Source organism: Rhipicephalus sanguineus, chromosome 1 (genome assembly GCF_013339695.2).
Source record: "Rhipicephalus sanguineus isolate Rsan-2018 chromosome 1, BIME_Rsan_1.4, whole genome shotgun sequence".
Taxonomy (NCBI): domain Eukaryota; kingdom Metazoa; phylum Arthropoda; class Arachnida; order Ixodida; family Ixodidae; genus Rhipicephalus; species Rhipicephalus sanguineus.
Genome location: NC_051176.1, coordinates 246,614,056 through 246,630,680, shown reverse-complemented (window position 1 = coordinate 246,630,680; position 16,625 = coordinate 246,614,056).

Below are 16,625 nucleotides of genomic sequence, written 5' to 3'. Positions count from 1 at the left end.
AATCTAGAGCCCCGCGCGGGTTTATACAGCTGCAATCGCATAAATGGAGTGAACCACTGCTTCTTGATGTCATGACGCAAGCAATATATCTGTCTGCCCAAAAACGGAAGCGGCTCATTTGAATTATTTATCCTTAAATTCCCTGAGCGAATTATGTGAGGGAGGAGTGCAGGTGTTTCGTACGATCAAGCTTCAAAGAAACAAGCTTGATTCGCAGAAATGATTGTGCTGCACGTGATATCAAGTAATGGCGCGTGTGGTTCTTGCTTACAGCTGCCATCGTGTGCCTACCATGCCTCTCTCTTATCTTCCTTCCAGAGGTGTAGCCAGATTTTTTTTTTAGGAGCTGGCTCGCCAGGTTCTTAAGCTGGGGCGAAGTCCCGTGCCGTAACCTTAGTTCCAGAGGCGACCGCTACAGGCGCAGCTCGCGTGAAAGAGAAGTCTTCTTCCTCTTGTTCTTCGAGCGCCTTGATCCTGATAATAACGCAGGCAAAACCACATAGAGCATAGCCAACTGTGGCATGCGGCGCTCGCTCCACTCCGGCGCGTGCTATAGTTTGATAGGAGACCGCTAGAGGGCCACAACTGCGCGCTTCCTCTCTCTTTCGACAGTCGTCAGTCAGTGCGCTTCGATACTAATAACATGAACGAAGAGACAAGGCGGCGGAGCGGAGGGCACGCAAGGCAGCAGCAGCGCGGGCTCGCCGCCAAGACAATGCGGTGAGAGCTCGCGAGGCCGCAGAGAGACGTCAGTGTCATGCGGACCGCGAGATAAAGTCCGCGAAGCCGAAGCAGCGCGGAAGCGGCGGCAAGAGAACCTCAAAGAGGTACGGGCGCGGGATGCAGCGGCCAAGCGCCGAAAGCGGTCGCTACCTGAAGTTGGTGGCGCCGACGCGCGCTTCAAGTGCGATTTCCTCGACCACATGTTCGGCCACAGCTGCAAGGTCTACGACCGCTTGTGGTTCGACAACAACCTGACCACAATCGCTACTATAACAACGTGTCACGTCTTTATATGACAGTAGAGGAATTTTACGGAACATTCACGGTTTACCCGATTATCTCCAACAAACCAGCTACTCAACCATCATTCACTTCGTGGATATTTGTCTATATTTTCTTTTGGGGGGGGGGGGGGGGGTACAACCACTCTTGATGTATTGTTCGTGCAAGTGTATATACACATGCAAAATTAAAAATTTTCTGAGGGAGGGGGGCTTTGAAACCTCCAATGCTCCAGTTTCTGGCGTAGCCAGGGAGCTTGGAGGGGTTAAACCCCCTCCCCTCCAGAAAATTTTCAATCTTGCATGTATATATATACATACGCACACGCAAACACACACACACACGAACATACGTACATAAAGGGTGTTTGAACACCCCCCCCCCCCTTCGTCCTGACTACGCTTTCTATCTCTCCCATTCTCGATTTCATAGGCATCGCACAGCACCAGCGTAGCCAGAAATTTTTAACATGAAAGTGTTTTATGCCGGGGTCCACCAAGACTTCAGTGACGTACTTCCGTCACGGAAATTACGTCGAAAAAATGTACACGATCAGGAAAAAAAGTTCCGTCAACGGGCGCGCTATCCACTGAGCCACGGTCTCAGACTCTAGATGCTTTACAAACGCGCCTTTTATATCTACCACTCTCCCGGTCGGCGGGGTGGTGTTGTCCTCTGGGAGCGGTAAAGTAACTTGTCATTACTGTGGCCTCCGCGATTAACACCTGCAAAGCGTTACACGTCCGTCCCATTCGGCGCGTTTTCAATAGAAGTTCAATTTTGTCAATGCCTTAACACACCGCGAGGCGGCGATCTTAGCCCAAGCGTCGTAAAAGCGTCAGCCTCTCTCATAGCATCACGCTAATCCAAACCAAAAATAGCTCTGCGACGCGCGCCTGCCTCTGCGGAAATTGGTCGCCGTGACCTTCGGCTTCCTCGACGCTCGCTCGTAAGCAGTTCGCCGCCGTTCGAGGCGTCGACCCCGCTTTCGCTCGCTGCACATTACTAGTGCGCGCTCGAAGAATTTGGTGGAAATTGAACGCCGTTATCGTCGGCGTCCCCTTCGCTCGCTCGCTAGCAGCCTGGCGCCTTTCGTGGCGTCGGCTTCGCGTTGCGGCTGACGGGCTTGCTCGAGTTGTACGACGCCGCTCGCAAAAAACTCGCCGGCTCCTTGGAGCACGGTGGTTGGCGGCGCCTCGGCGTGATGGCTGCGGCCGCCGCACTTGAAGTGTTTGTTGCGCTGTGTGGCTTGAAATGCGTCTTTGATGACGTATGACATCACGGTGAAATTATTTACATGCCATATTTTAGACGTGTGTTTTTATTTAAGCATTCGACACTATCAACCACCACATTCTTTTTATGCAGCTTCAAGCAATAGGCGTAACTGGTCCTGCACTATTATTAATAAAAAACTACCTACTCAATAGAAGCCAAGTTGTCAGTCTGTTAGGTCATAAATCTATACTTAAAGTAACAAATATAGGAGCACCTCAAGGTTCTATTCTCGGCCCACTTCTTTTCATTATTTACATAAATGATTTGCTATCTTGCCTTACCAGTTCAGAATGCTTACTGTATGCAGACGACACAACAATTGTTAACACTGATAAATGCCTCCAATCTCTGACACAGAAGCTAAATGATGACCTTTCAGGCTTGGCTGCTTGGTGTATCCATAATAAAGTACAAATAAATCCCACTAAAACGAAATTCGTTGTTTTCCACTCTCACCAACGTGAACATAATTATATCCCGCCAATATTTCTAAATCAATTCGCAATTGAAGCAGACGATGAGGCGACCTTCTTGGGAAATAAACTGGACCGTCATTTGAAATTTCATTCGTATGTTGCATACCTGCGAAAAAAAAAAATGGCTTACGGCATACGTGTTCTAATTAAATCCCGCGATATATTTTCCAAACCCACATTACTTTCATTGTACTACGCTTTTATTCATTCTCATATTAATTACTGTATCACATCTTGGGGCAATACCTACAGCAGTCATCTCGTCTCCCTTCAAACTATGCAAAATCACTCTATTAGAATACTTACCCACAGTCATTATCGCAGTGATGCTAAAGCACTCCTGCATGCCAACAACATCCTAACAATCGAGAACACTTTCAAATATAATCTAGGAATACTATTTTTCAAGCAAATAATAAATCAGCTTCCTTTGTTTATAATCCCTCCATCAAGTCTAGAGAATACAAACTTGACAAGGTTTGCACAAAATCACAATTTTATCTTACCTATAGTTAATACTAACTATGGCAAACAAACAGCCCACTTCACTGGAATCTATTTGTGTAATACTATACCTTCAGGAATAAAAACCTCGGAATCAATCGGCATATTCAAAAAAGATATGAAAACTTTCCTCTCATCCATTCCATAATCTGGATAGTTTTGGTCACTTCTATTACTCCCGCTCCCTTTCGTGCCTTCTCACAACCTAATGTTAACGCAGCATCGCATCATCATCCTACATTGCTGATATCAGATGTCTCTGTTTAGTTTTCTTTTTCGTAGTTTATTTTTTAACATTTTTCACCATGGTAATTATCTGAAAACTGTTTAGGAGAGTTGAATTACCTCTATTTTTTATGTTGTCTTATTTCAGTTTTTGTTGCTACTTTCTGCTAATGATTTTCTTCAGTAGAACTCCTTTTTTCTTTCTTACCTGCGATGTATTTTATTACCTGTTTTCTGCACCACTGTTTGCTGCACCAATTAATTGTTTCTATATTCACTACTGTAGGAGGTCCCGATTCAGTCTCTGACTATGGGACCTGCTTCTGTATACACAAATTTTGTAATTGATTCGATAACTAAATAAAACGATTTCTGATTCTGATTTCACCTTGCACATATTTGTCACGTACGTGCGTCTTCATCCCTTCTGTGACATTTCGCAGAATATTTGCAATATTTTTGTGCTTCGCAGGGGTGAAATTATTTGCGTGCCATATGTTTTAGACGTGTTTTTGTTCACATTGCACGTATTTGCACAGTTCGTGCGTCTTCACCCTCGCTGTCACGTGACTAAATACTTGCAATATTTTTGTGCTTTGCAGGATGCAGCCGTTGCCCACGACGAGCAGAATGCTGTGTGCCCTGGCGCGTACAACGCCTGCCATCTATCGCTTCCGTTGGAGCAGCTTCACAGAAAGGACTGCACGAGATATGACAACGCGGCTGAACATGTATTGGACATTTTGTAAGGAATTCAATGGAAGAAAGCAGAAACTTCATATGTATAGAAAAAATAAAACGTTTCATTGTCTCACTTTTGTCTTTCGTTGTCGCATTGAATGCGAAAGCAGTGACATACGCATGACTAAATATTCTTTTGCGTGTTCTTTTCCGCGGCATTTGTTGGTCACCGCGGAAAGAAACACGCGAAAAAAGTATTAAGTCTTGCGGAGAGTAACTGTAGAAAATCATCCCTGGGATAAAAAGTTCACCCGAATGGAGCGTTTGAGTGGACCGACCGTTGGTCCTTGCGAGGTGCAACTGCGAGGACTAACGGTTGCCCGGTAAGGTGTAAATGTGAGGACCAAATGTTAGTCCATTGAGGTGATCTGTGGGGACTAACAGTTGCCCGGTAAGGTGTAAATGTGAGGACTAGATGTTAGTCTATTGTGGGGACTAACTGTTAGACCCGGTGCCGTTAGTCCTTAAAGGGATTAATGGTTGTGGCAGCCCCATTAGTCCCCAAAAGGACGAACCACACACCCTTTTAACACCCTTTTGCCTTAGAGTGTAGTCGTCGGGATGGAGATGTACTACCAATCATCAAAGTGGGTGCATCTACGTTAAAAGTTGCTATAGCTGCCAGACATCAATTAACATTGCGCAAACTCTCTTATATCAATGTACAGTAAGCATTCAGTTACTTCTTTAAGGGCGCGTTTTACTTTCGTGTTATTTCGATTCCTATGACGGAGGGATCAACCATGCTTTTTTCGGGGGGTTCAACCATACTTTATCGATGTTGGTGCGTGCGTATGTGTGCGTGTATTTATCATGCAAAATTGAAAATTTTCGGAGGAGGGTTTGAGCACTCTGCCCCCCACCCTGGCTACGCCAGCGTACAACAGGGCTCTCCGTTCTGGGTACCCTCCCAACCTTTCATCTCTATTCTTTCTCTCAGGGAGTTCGGGACTTAATTTAAGCCACACGCAATGACGAGTCGAACTAGTGCATACTTTAAAGAAGTCGGCTGAGTTCTGGATGCCGCGCGTGGCCAACACGTTCGGCGGTGCAGGCGTGGTTTCCTTGGCCGAGCATCCGCCCGCGGGCGCCCCAGGAGCGACGGGGGCCGAGCGGGTGTGTTCATTGTGCGCCGCGTGACTGCAGCGGCGCACTCGGGCCGGCCTCTTATCATGTCGCCGCTGCGCCTGGCCCTGGGCGTTTGGATTTTGGACCGAGCGCGGCTCGAATGCCGGCCGAAGGGGGGCGAAGGAAATATTTTGGCCGCTTGTTTGTTTAGCCCCTGGGCCAATTTTCCCTCCGGAAGTTGATTTCCACAGGCACACAAAAAGCCGCCGCCTGTTTTTGCTGCGCTTCGCTCTTTGTTTGATTGCCCGGCATTCGGAAAAGGGCTCCCTCCCCCTCAACGCTTCTCGCCCGTATTTTATCGCCAAACTCCTTCAGATTCCTCAATATCATTTTGGTTTTTCCTTCGTTGCGAGACGCTTTATTCGGGAAGGTTCTTCTTCTTCGTTCCTTTCTTTCTCGTGACTGTAGAGGTATTTTCTCGCTCTTTCGTGCTATTGATCAAGAACACACGCACTGACCACTAAAACCAAGCTTCCTTTCCTTCAAATGCGCTTCAAAAGTGTTTCGCCCCTAGCTATAACCGCGATATGTCTGGAAAAAAAAAAAAGACGAAATTTTCTGTAGCTCATGCAAAAACGAAAACTGTGCCATAGTTTCATTTCATTACCTGAGTACTAATGCGGAGCGTGTTATTCGAATAATGAATGGTTTGGTTTGTACATACGTCCAGAAAAATTAAGGTTCTTGAAGTTCAACGAGCAGTTGCATAGGTCCAAACGCTGACGTCATAGCCGACTCAGCGTTGAATATGCAAGAAAACTTCTGTATGACACCGGTATAGCCAGCAACCCAGCGCTGCAGTCAGCCGGCACCGGTTTTCAGTTGCTGCTGGAAGAAAGACAGACACGTTCTTTACATGTAGCCGGTCACGGGTCACCTGCACAGTCGTGTGCTTGTTATGTGCTCCAGCGTTCCTTCAATGAAATTCGACATGCCGAGCTACAGATTCAATAACTAAAAGCGAAGCTTTATTGCCGTCTTGTGCTGGAAAGGTTATTTGAAGATGACGACCGATAGCTACATGCCGTTATTCAAGCAATGTATTACAGTCCCGGGTATAGTATGCATATAATATACGCCGCCATGGATATACACCGACGTCTCTTCTAAAGCGCCGTGCAGGCCGTTTGTTTGCATTCGACGCGGTTTGCATGTAGTGCGGCCGCCTTCGTTCTTTCGTCGTCTACACAACGTATAATAGCGTATATATATATATATATATATATATATATATATATATATATATATATATATATATATATATATATATATATATATATATATATATATATATATATATATATATATATATATATATATATATATATCGGTGCGCAGACAGATTGTGGTCGTCTGTTTCGAGCTACGGGAACTATCGTAATTGCTTGCGTCAGTTGAGCCGCGTAAGTTGGTCTATGACGATAAGCTGTATAAAATAAGCACGCGGGTGCTTCGTCCACGTCGACATGCGGACGCAGTGGCCGTAAATTGAACCCGCGTCCTCGTGCTCAGCAGCGCAAAGTCATAACCACCAAGCCACTAGGGTGAGTGCGGTGCCATTTTGGCAGTGCTATAGACGACTGCAGCTGGGATTGCCGTAACAAGGAGCCACAAGACACAGAGAGAGAGAGAGAGAAATAGATGAAATGAAGAGGCAGGGAGGTTAACCTGGTGCGAGTGACCGGTTTGATACCCTGCACAGGGGTGGGGATATAGGGGTCGGAAAGAGGACAGAGAGAGAGTGAGATAAAAAAAAAACAAAAAAAAACGCACACATGCACACACATGCAGGACGTCCTATCAGAGCCAGCAGCACGCTGCGCTTATTGGCTTGCATGCATCTGTCTCGAGTGTGTTGCCCTGACTAAAATCGAGAAAGGTGCGGGGAGATGACATTTGTAGAATCTGGCCGTCAAGCCTCTCTGTCGCCATTTTGCGAGATTTCTTTCAAGAAGCTGCATCGATCACGCGTAGAAGCGTGTCCAGATATTCACCCATGCGTAGCGGGCAACCGAGTTTCCGTTTGCGATTCCATCTTTTGACGAATACAACATATATCTATGTCAAACGCCGCAGCCAATCAATGAGCACAATACTCACAAACTTTCTATGCCTGTCCTGCGCTTGTCCGCACCTAGACCTGTACCCTTCTTGGGAGGTGCATGGGCGCACAACGTTGATTGTCGGCATAGTGTGAAACTTCCAAAGCGACGAAGCTTATTTTCCCGTCCGCTTGTTTTGCCAAGCCGAGCCGCATAGTTTTTGAAGGCCAATCTTAAGCAGGGTCAGAGCGGCCAGTTCCCCTTATAATAAGCAGACTTTGGCTTCTTTTTTCATCGCGTCGCTTGTAGAATTTTCCCGATTTGCTTGTCGCTTTTTTTTTCTTTTTTTTTAGAGAGTTGGGAAGGAGGGGGGCAGGGCCTTATCCACGTTTTACTGGCAAATATAATTCTTTTAGTGCTCGCCACGTTCACTAATATCGCATTTGTCGAGCACCTTATGTAATTGAGCGTTGAAATCGAACAAACATTGAAGGGAGTCAACAAGTATACAGTATTCATGCACTGGTTAACCCGCATGCATGGACGCTTCCCTGGAGAAGTTAAAAAGTAAACATGTATTGCTTCGTTCATAATTGCGCATGTTTTCCAATGTAAGTTCGCTGTACAAAATAACTGAGGTTATTTCTTAACTTTCCCTTCGCATTTGACTGACTATCTCATTATGCTGAAAACAATATTTTCAATGAGAAAATGTACTGAACTTTTCGCTTCTTCTGGACTTCTTCGCAAAAGTCACGCCGATTTTTGGGACATCTTTGGGGATGATTATTCGCTTCTTAGCTCGGCAACATCTTGCAACTCTGAGCACCGTGCATCGTTTTACGACTCCGCACTGAGCTGACGTTATAACTGTAACGTTAAGAGCGTGTTCATTGGGGCTGCTTGTCGCATCATAAGAAGGCTGTAAAACAGCGCGACACGCCGACGACTAAGCTATAGGGAACACAGGACAGCGCTCACTCCAGTGTTCTCTTACTCGCCCCGTGAAGCGCTGTTTCACAGGCTTCTCATAACTGTAACGCTAGCACGTTCCTTGAAGTTGGAGCCGAGAGGGCTCGTTAGCCTGTTTATACGTTCAGGAGCTTGCCTGTGCCCAGATCAAACCTGATCACCATCACTATAGTCTATAGAGGACGTTAGCGGAGAAGGGGCTCACGAAATTCGGTAGACACCCAGTTATTATAGTGACATTCAATAAAGAGAATTACGCGTTTTTTAGACTTTCTTTAATATTCATTTACGATGACATATATGACTGTTTTTTTGTTTTATTATAATTTTTGTTACGTTTTATTCCTTTTGTTTTTTATTCGTATAGTTCACTTTGCTTTCTTGTTTATGTCGGCAAGAAATACTTAATTATTCCCCGTTACGTAATGCAAATGGAAGAGGCCCAAGAACACACTGTCTTCAAAAACAAACGAAGGAGGTTATGTGCAACGACCCCTGATGCTATATATATTATTCGAATGATGTCTCTCTATGCTCCAGCCGATGTCACGGCAGAGTTCGTCACCATCCCTCCTTCTCCCCGCCAATTACGGTGCAACCAAGACCCTCTCTCCCAGAGCTAGGTATCATCATCATCAGCCTGTCTACACCCACTAGAGGTGTGCACGGGCTCCGGGTAGCCCGAAAGCCCGACCCGGCCCGCGGGCCGGGCTCGGGCGGGCCGACGCATTTTCACCTCGGGCCCGGGCCGGGTTCGGGCTTCTTGCAGTTTTATCGGGCCGGGCTCGGGCCCGGCGCAAAGCCCGACTCAAGCCCGAAATATAGGGAATGAGCGGGAATTGTTTTCCAGCACGCATGCAGCGCCTTTTCCGCGACCGCCCTTTACCGCTTTTCCTTTCCATTCGCTACTTTAAACAAAAGGGGAGCAGGTAAAGCACTGCCTCTGTTGCACTCCGACAAACAGAGAAGTAACACCACCCGAGCTAGTGATGGCGCCACGCGACTGTTCGCGTTAGATATGAGTGAAAATGCACGCGACAGCGACCCGACGTAGATCGCCTTCGCGCAAGCTGACGCTTGCATGGGCATACCCCATACACGTGACGGCTTTGGCGAGCGAATTCCATTGTTGCTGGCATGAGGCCGTCTACTTGTAATTTGTAAATCTGTGTAATAAAGACTGTTCGTCGTGTGATGTTTGATCATATTCGATATGCTTAATAAAATGCCAAATTGACGGAAAACGATGTTTTGTTTTCGCAGCGAACCTTCAAAAAGCCGGGCCGGGCCGGGCCGGGCCCGGGATTGTGTTTTCGTACGTCGGGCCGGGCCGGGCGGGCTCGCAGCCCTTTGCCGTCGGGCTCGGGCGGGCCTTCGACAAAGTCAGCGGGCCCGGGCCGGGTTCGGGCTCGGAAATACGGCCCGTGCACAGCTCTAACACCCACTGCAGGGCAAAGGCCTCTCCCATGTTCCGCCAATCAACCCGGTCATGTGCTTCCTGCTGCCACGTTATACCTACAAACTTCTTAATCTCATCTACCCACCTAATTTTCTGTCTCCCCCTCACGCGTTTGCCATCTCTTGGAATCCAGTCAGTTACCCTTAATGACCACCGGTTATCCTGCCGACGTGCTACGTGCCCGGCCCATATCCATTTCTTCTTCTTGATTTCAACTATGATGTCCTTAACCCCCTTTTGTTCCCTGACCCACTCTGCTCTCTTCCTGCCTCTTAAGGTTACACCTATCATTTTCCTTTCCATCGCTCGCTGTGTCGTCCTCAATTTAAGTTGAACCCTCTTTGTAAGTCTCCAGGTTTCTGCTCCGTAGGTAAGTACCGGTAAGATGCAGCTGTTATATACCTTCCTCTTGAGGGATAGTGGTAGATTACCATTCATGATTTGATAATGCTTGCCGAATGAGCCCTATCCCATCCTTATTCTTCTAGTTATTTCACTCTCATGGTTCGGCTCCGCGGTTACTACCTGTCCTAAGTAGACGTACTCCTTTACAACTTCCAGTGTCTCGCCACCTATCGCAAAGCGCTGTTCTCTGCCAAGATTGTTCCACATTACTTTAGTTTTATGTATATTAATTTTCAGACCTACTCTTCTACATTCCGTATGCACTCATCAATGCAATGTCATCAGCGAATCGCAGGTTACTGAGATACTCTCCATTAACTCTTATCCCTAATTCTTCCCAATCTAGGACCCTGAAAACCTCCTGTAAACACGCGGTGAATAACATTGGAGAGATCGTGTCTCCCTGCCGTACGCCCTTCTTTATTGGGATTCTGTCGCTTTCTTTATGGAGGACTATAGTGGCTGTGGATCCGCTGTAGATTTCTTCCATTATGTTTATATATAGGCTTCGTCGATGCCCTGATTCCGCAGTGCCTGCATGAGTGCTGATGTCTCCACCGAATCAAATGCCTTCTCGTAATCTATGAAGGCTATGTATAGGGGTTGGTTGTATTCCGCGCATTTCTCTATCACCTGATTAATAGTATGAATATGGTCTATTGTTGAGAAGCCTGTACGAAATCCTGCCTGGTCCCTTGGTTGGTTGAACTCTAATGTCGTATTAATTCTGTTAGCAATTACTTTTGTAAATAGCTTGTAGACAACGGACAGTAAGCTTATGGGCCTGTAATTTTTCAGGTCCTTGACGTCCCCTTTCTTATGGATCAAGATGATGTTGGCATTCTTCCAAGATTCTGGTATCCTTCCCGTCGAGAGACACTTCGTATACAGGGTGGCCAGTTTTTCTAACATAATCTCTCCACCGTCTTTCAACAGGTCTGAAGTTACCTGATCCTCACCAGCTGCCTTGCCTCTTTGCATTTCCTTTAGGGCTTTCTTTACTTCTCCTGTCAATACTGGTGGGATGTCAGATTCCTCTGCGCTATTACTGCTTCTTACGTTATCATCCTGACTGTCTCGGTTGCTGTACAGATCTCTGTAGAACTCTTCCGCTACCTCAACATCCATATTGTTTGTGACCTTGCCTTCCTTGTCCCTTAATGCATACATCTGATTTTTGCCTATGCACAGTTTTGCCTTCATAGCTTTGAGGCTTCTTCCGTTCTTTAGCTAGGTATATATCTAGTATATATATACTCGTATACACCCAAGTAGATGAATGTACGGCCGCCACTTTAGCCTATTTATAGGCGTGGAGCATGCCACACGTAACGTGGAAGATGATGTGTCGGCTTCCGCAGAAGGCCAGTCGTTCTTTCGACCGGCTTCATTAGGCCCTTCTTTATACTATTTCAACGCACCAATTAAACGTGAGAAGTCAATTTTCCCTGCGATTTCCTTGGCTTCGTTGCCTGTTTACTTCCTGCGGTAGTTTAGAAAAAATTAGGCCCTGTATTCCTCATTCTTCTTACTTACGTATAGGCATATACGGTATATTACGGGAATGGCGTGACCGGCAGTTAGGCAGAATGAATCCACTGTTATGATTGCTTGACGCACTGCATTTGCGCCTATGTCAACGCAGAAAACTTTTACTACATTCCATTATACATAATGGACAGATCGGGCTGGTTGGTATATATATTACATCTCCGGGGGGGGGGGGGGGGGGAGTTTTGTCGAGTCATTGTTTCTTCCGTCGCAACGCTCTATACTTTACCCACGTTATGGCAGAAGAACTATCGCGAATGAGCACCCGGGTCATGTAATGATCGCGGTCATTTCACGCAGGCATAGCACGTTTATCGGCACCCAGTCGCACGTGCAAGCCGGTGCAGCGCCGCTGCAGCAACCGTGGATTCTCGTGGTATACGTATAAGAGAACACGGCGCGGCAGGCCACTATATACGATACTGCATGCAGCAGCGGGGTCGTGCGTGTCGTCGCGGGTGGGAGGAGGGGTGTTCTCAGAAACTTGGCGGCACAATCCGCAGTCAAGGTGTGCCTACCCCCTTCCCCTCCAGTGGGGTTTAATTAAATCTCGTTTTCTTCGCCCCAAGATCTCCTGAATTCCAAATAAGGTGCGCTCGGCCGCGCACACGAATGAGGCGCCGCTCGACAACAGGCTGTTTGCGCGAGCTGTTAGACGGTGTGCCCTGTGCAAATTCGGCCGCGCAGCCGCCGCTGTTGCTGCTTGCGCCGCCGCACTCTCGGCAGCCGGCCCCGGGTTTTCTTGCTGCCCCGGGCCGCGTGCTCGGCTCTCCTTGGGGAGACGCCGCCCCCGCTGTTTTGCCAGCGCACGCGCGCCGGCCACTGAATACGAATCAGGCCGCGAAGTTTTTTGAAACGGTCGCCGCCGCCACTTCGTAATCCTGTGCATATGCATGCAGTCCCTCGCTCGAGAGCTCGTTCTTCTTTGTTGTTAATATCGGTTGTTGTTGTTGTTATTATCGTTATCACCATCATCATCGCACTGCTCCAGCAGCCGTGACGCCAAGCTTGGTGCGGGAAAGCTGAAGTAACGGGGAAAAAGAAATAAACGGGAAACTTATTGTATGAACGCTGGCAGAAAAAGGTTTGTCTTAAGGATTAGCGGGCGTCCCAAAGTCGACAGGTCGACAAAGGCCGAACTCGCTGGTGCGGACTTCGTGGAGAGTTTGTTCTCCTTCCCGTTCTTTGCGGTTCCTTTGCTTTTTCTTTATTATTTCTAGCATTTACGTGTGTGCATGTGCATGTGTCCAGGAACTTGCAGACTTAAAGGCAGCGGAAGTTCGTACAAAAGGCAGCCCGCTCGCATATGCAGAGGAAGTCGGCGAAAAAGCAGAGGAAGTCCTTTTAGTACAGTAAAACAAAAAAAAGGGAAGGCACTCGTAGCCCGGCCCGGTGTTGCACGGTTGTGTGACAGCAGAATTAATTAACAGCACACGTAAGAATTTCAGCAGAAAAATGCTGACGAAAGTTGTGGCATTGCCCAGACTAATCGAGTGCTTAAGTGCAGGAGTTTAAAAAAAAAAAGGAAACCCTAAAGGACGACACTGGAACACCATTGACGTATAGCATCAATAGACAAAGGTATGTGGTCTCTATATATATATGTGAGGCAACAAGTTGTGACCAACAGTGGTTAAACAAGAGATGTCACCGGACTCATCCGGTGACGTCACTTGTTTGACCACACTTGGCAATAAGCATCCATCTTCCCGTGACCCAGTGTATTGATTGGCATTGAGACAGCTCTTGCATCTAGTCATCGGTTAATGACAATACGTCCTAGAACGCAAGCACTGCACAAACGTTGCCTCTACCACATCTGCCATACTTCCAACGTAGCACGGCATGAACTCGACATGATTTAGTGGATTCGTTCCATCCAAATGACTGCACCCTGAGCATGGTAGTACAGCTTTGTCAAACGGCGACGGCTCAGCGCACCTGTATGAAAGCATAGGCGCTCTGCCGTGCTGTTATTGTCAAATTTCACTAAAAGTGGAAAGAGTGTGAGTGTACGTTGTGTTGGCTTACATCCATACCGCAGGAATGCTTTATTTTCCCATACATTCATTGGTTTAGCGCGTCGTTATGTAAGATGAGTAAGTTCACACACACCGTGCTCAATATATGCTATATGCGGTCTTACTGAGATCACACTGTGAATCTTTATCAGGGCGTTCCTGGGATGCTGGCCGTTTTAACGGTCTCAACTCAATCTATAAGGCTGAATTCTCAAAGTTTTTATTCGTAAAAACTAATCAGTGGTGCGGCTGCTATCTGTAGCGCAATGTCCGCTATCGCGGTTGGATGATGCGAACGGCGCTGACGCATATACTAAGGCATCTGTCATCATGTGGCCCTTGAAAGTTCGTCGGGTATGCGTGTCTCGCCACGACAATTTAGGTTACGCACGCGTCTTCAGCCAGTGCCGACCCGACAGCGTTGACGCCAACGTTCTGGCGGCCGCCATAACGAAAGCAAAACTGGCGCGAATTATAGGAGGCAGAACGAGGGCTGCGAGTCGTATGTGAGGCGTACATGTAGTGCATACGCCGCTAGTGCTCAGCAACTCTTCCTGGGTCGTAAGCCTCGCGATGCGTGTAAACGACGCCGTTCTGGGAAGTGGGACATACAAAATGTGCTCGTGTATCATCAAACCTGGATGCGACTCGCGTCCGTGTCGTTCCTACCTAGGTTGTCCCGTATAAGGAGTAACTTGCGCAAATGTTGGCTGTTCGTATACGCCGCACACGAAAACGGAGGAGGCATGGATACGAATGTCTCTGAGGAGGGAACTAGTCAGTAATACGTGTCCGATGCAATATATGCGCATCGCGCCTGACACGGTAATCCGGGACACGGAACGAGCGCTTTTCTTTGGGCGTCGTTTCCCATCCACACTGCAGCCGTATCTCCGGCATGTAAACTTGCTTGCCAAAGCAAAACAATGCAGTCACGATTATCCTGCAGTCAGACCATGCTTCGAGCAAGGATGCATTTCTAACCTGGACCCAGTATCGCCATATCATTCCTGTGTATACCGCAGCCGTCTTCTGCCGCATTCAACCGCGAGACGATGTCTCGTCAAATGTACGGACACGATCGAACATGTAGCAAACTGGAACGTCAAAGTTTTCTTGAGCTGCGTGATTAGTAATTGAAGCTGGCTTTACACAAGAGTTTAATCCAGCCGTGTATACTGTGCCAACCCTAGCTTCACTGTCTTCCAGGTTGTTTACTTTCCGGCACACATCTTCTAACGTCATTTCTTTTTTTCTTTTGAGGTAAGTAGGAGATCATTATTTGTAAAGGAAAAAGAAACAAGGAATTAAAGGTGACCGGTACCACAACTGTCCCATCTTGCGATGGATACCCGTGCTGACACGAGGCCGCGGAGAAGATAAGTGCAACGGAGAGAGTCCAAGATAGAAGTATAGGAAGGCTACAGTATTAAGGGACTTTAGAAGAAGGAAAAATAGGAGGACACAGTTAAGCAGACTACATAGCAGGACTTAAAGAATAATTTACAAGAATGAGCGTCATAGCTTTGAACTCAGCTTGCAATTCTGGCAGCGCTGGGTAGGAGGGTGAGCAAAAAGAATATTGCCAGTTCTCGACTGAATCGTTCACTAAACAGGCCACGATGCGGTGCGCGGTGTTAGACGGCGACACGTGTCTCGACACTGCCGTACGAGGCAAAATATCAAAGTTTGGCTCTGCATTCGGACGGGCAAAATCCGGCCCGTCCGCGTGTACGTGCTGCACACAAGCGACTTCCTATACGTCGGATAACGCCACCAATTACAAGTCGGGAGAACACGTGCGCGGGCGGAACACGCCTTTCCTAAAAAAAAAATGCGAGAGAGAAAGAGCGACGAATTCTTGGAAGAAAAGAAAACAGAAATGAGCAAAAGCAATGGAGAGACAGACAAAGCAAAACGCTAGAAGCCACATCAAACAGGAGTCGTTCCAGGACGGAAGCGGAGGAATATAGGAAAAAGCGAGGAATACTCCAACAGCCCCAGGTGTTGTAGACGGGCGGGCAATGAAAGTGACAAAAGGAAAGAGCAGCAAAATACCGAACAGAAGTGCCGTCGTAGGTTTTGGCGAAACAAATCCAAGATATATACTTCACTCCCGTTTGCGCGGGCACCGTATCAACCATGCAAGTAGAATAAGACTCCGCAGGCGTGAAGACAGCGCCGAGGAGAGGGGGCGATGCGATGAAGGCACGTCGCTGGTGTGAGCCTAATTAAAATGGCCGGCAGTAACTGGTGAACGAGATCGCACACTCCCTGTAAGCGAGGACGTGTGCTAATCCTCTTAGAAGAAGCCGTGGCGCGCGTGTCTCGAGGGCCGCTCGCCCCGGGGCCCCGGCTTGCAGCGCGAGTGCCGGCTCGGCGCATATTCGACGGGCCAACGCCACTTGGCGTACCACTTCCTCGGTGCCTCTGGAGGCCTCGTTGCTGCCTACGTATACGAGCAGCAGCTCATAGCTTCGTGTTTCCCCCGCAACTCGCGTGCTCGGACCTCGCGCGATCGTGGAAAAGGGTCATATATATATATATATATATATATATATATATATATATATATATATATATATATATATATAATGTGAGAGAGAGAGAGATGCCGAGATCACAAAATAAACAAATAAATAGAAAATAGAACAGAAAAGTTTGAAAATGTTCATAACCGTCCGGTTAAGCCGGCCTTGCGCGCAAAGTGTCATACATAGTTGATAAATCCCCGAGCGTCAGCATGACAGGGTGGCGTACAGTTAAATTCCACGCGCGCAAGAAGCTACACTGCCAAGTTGGGCACTCATGCTTTCTT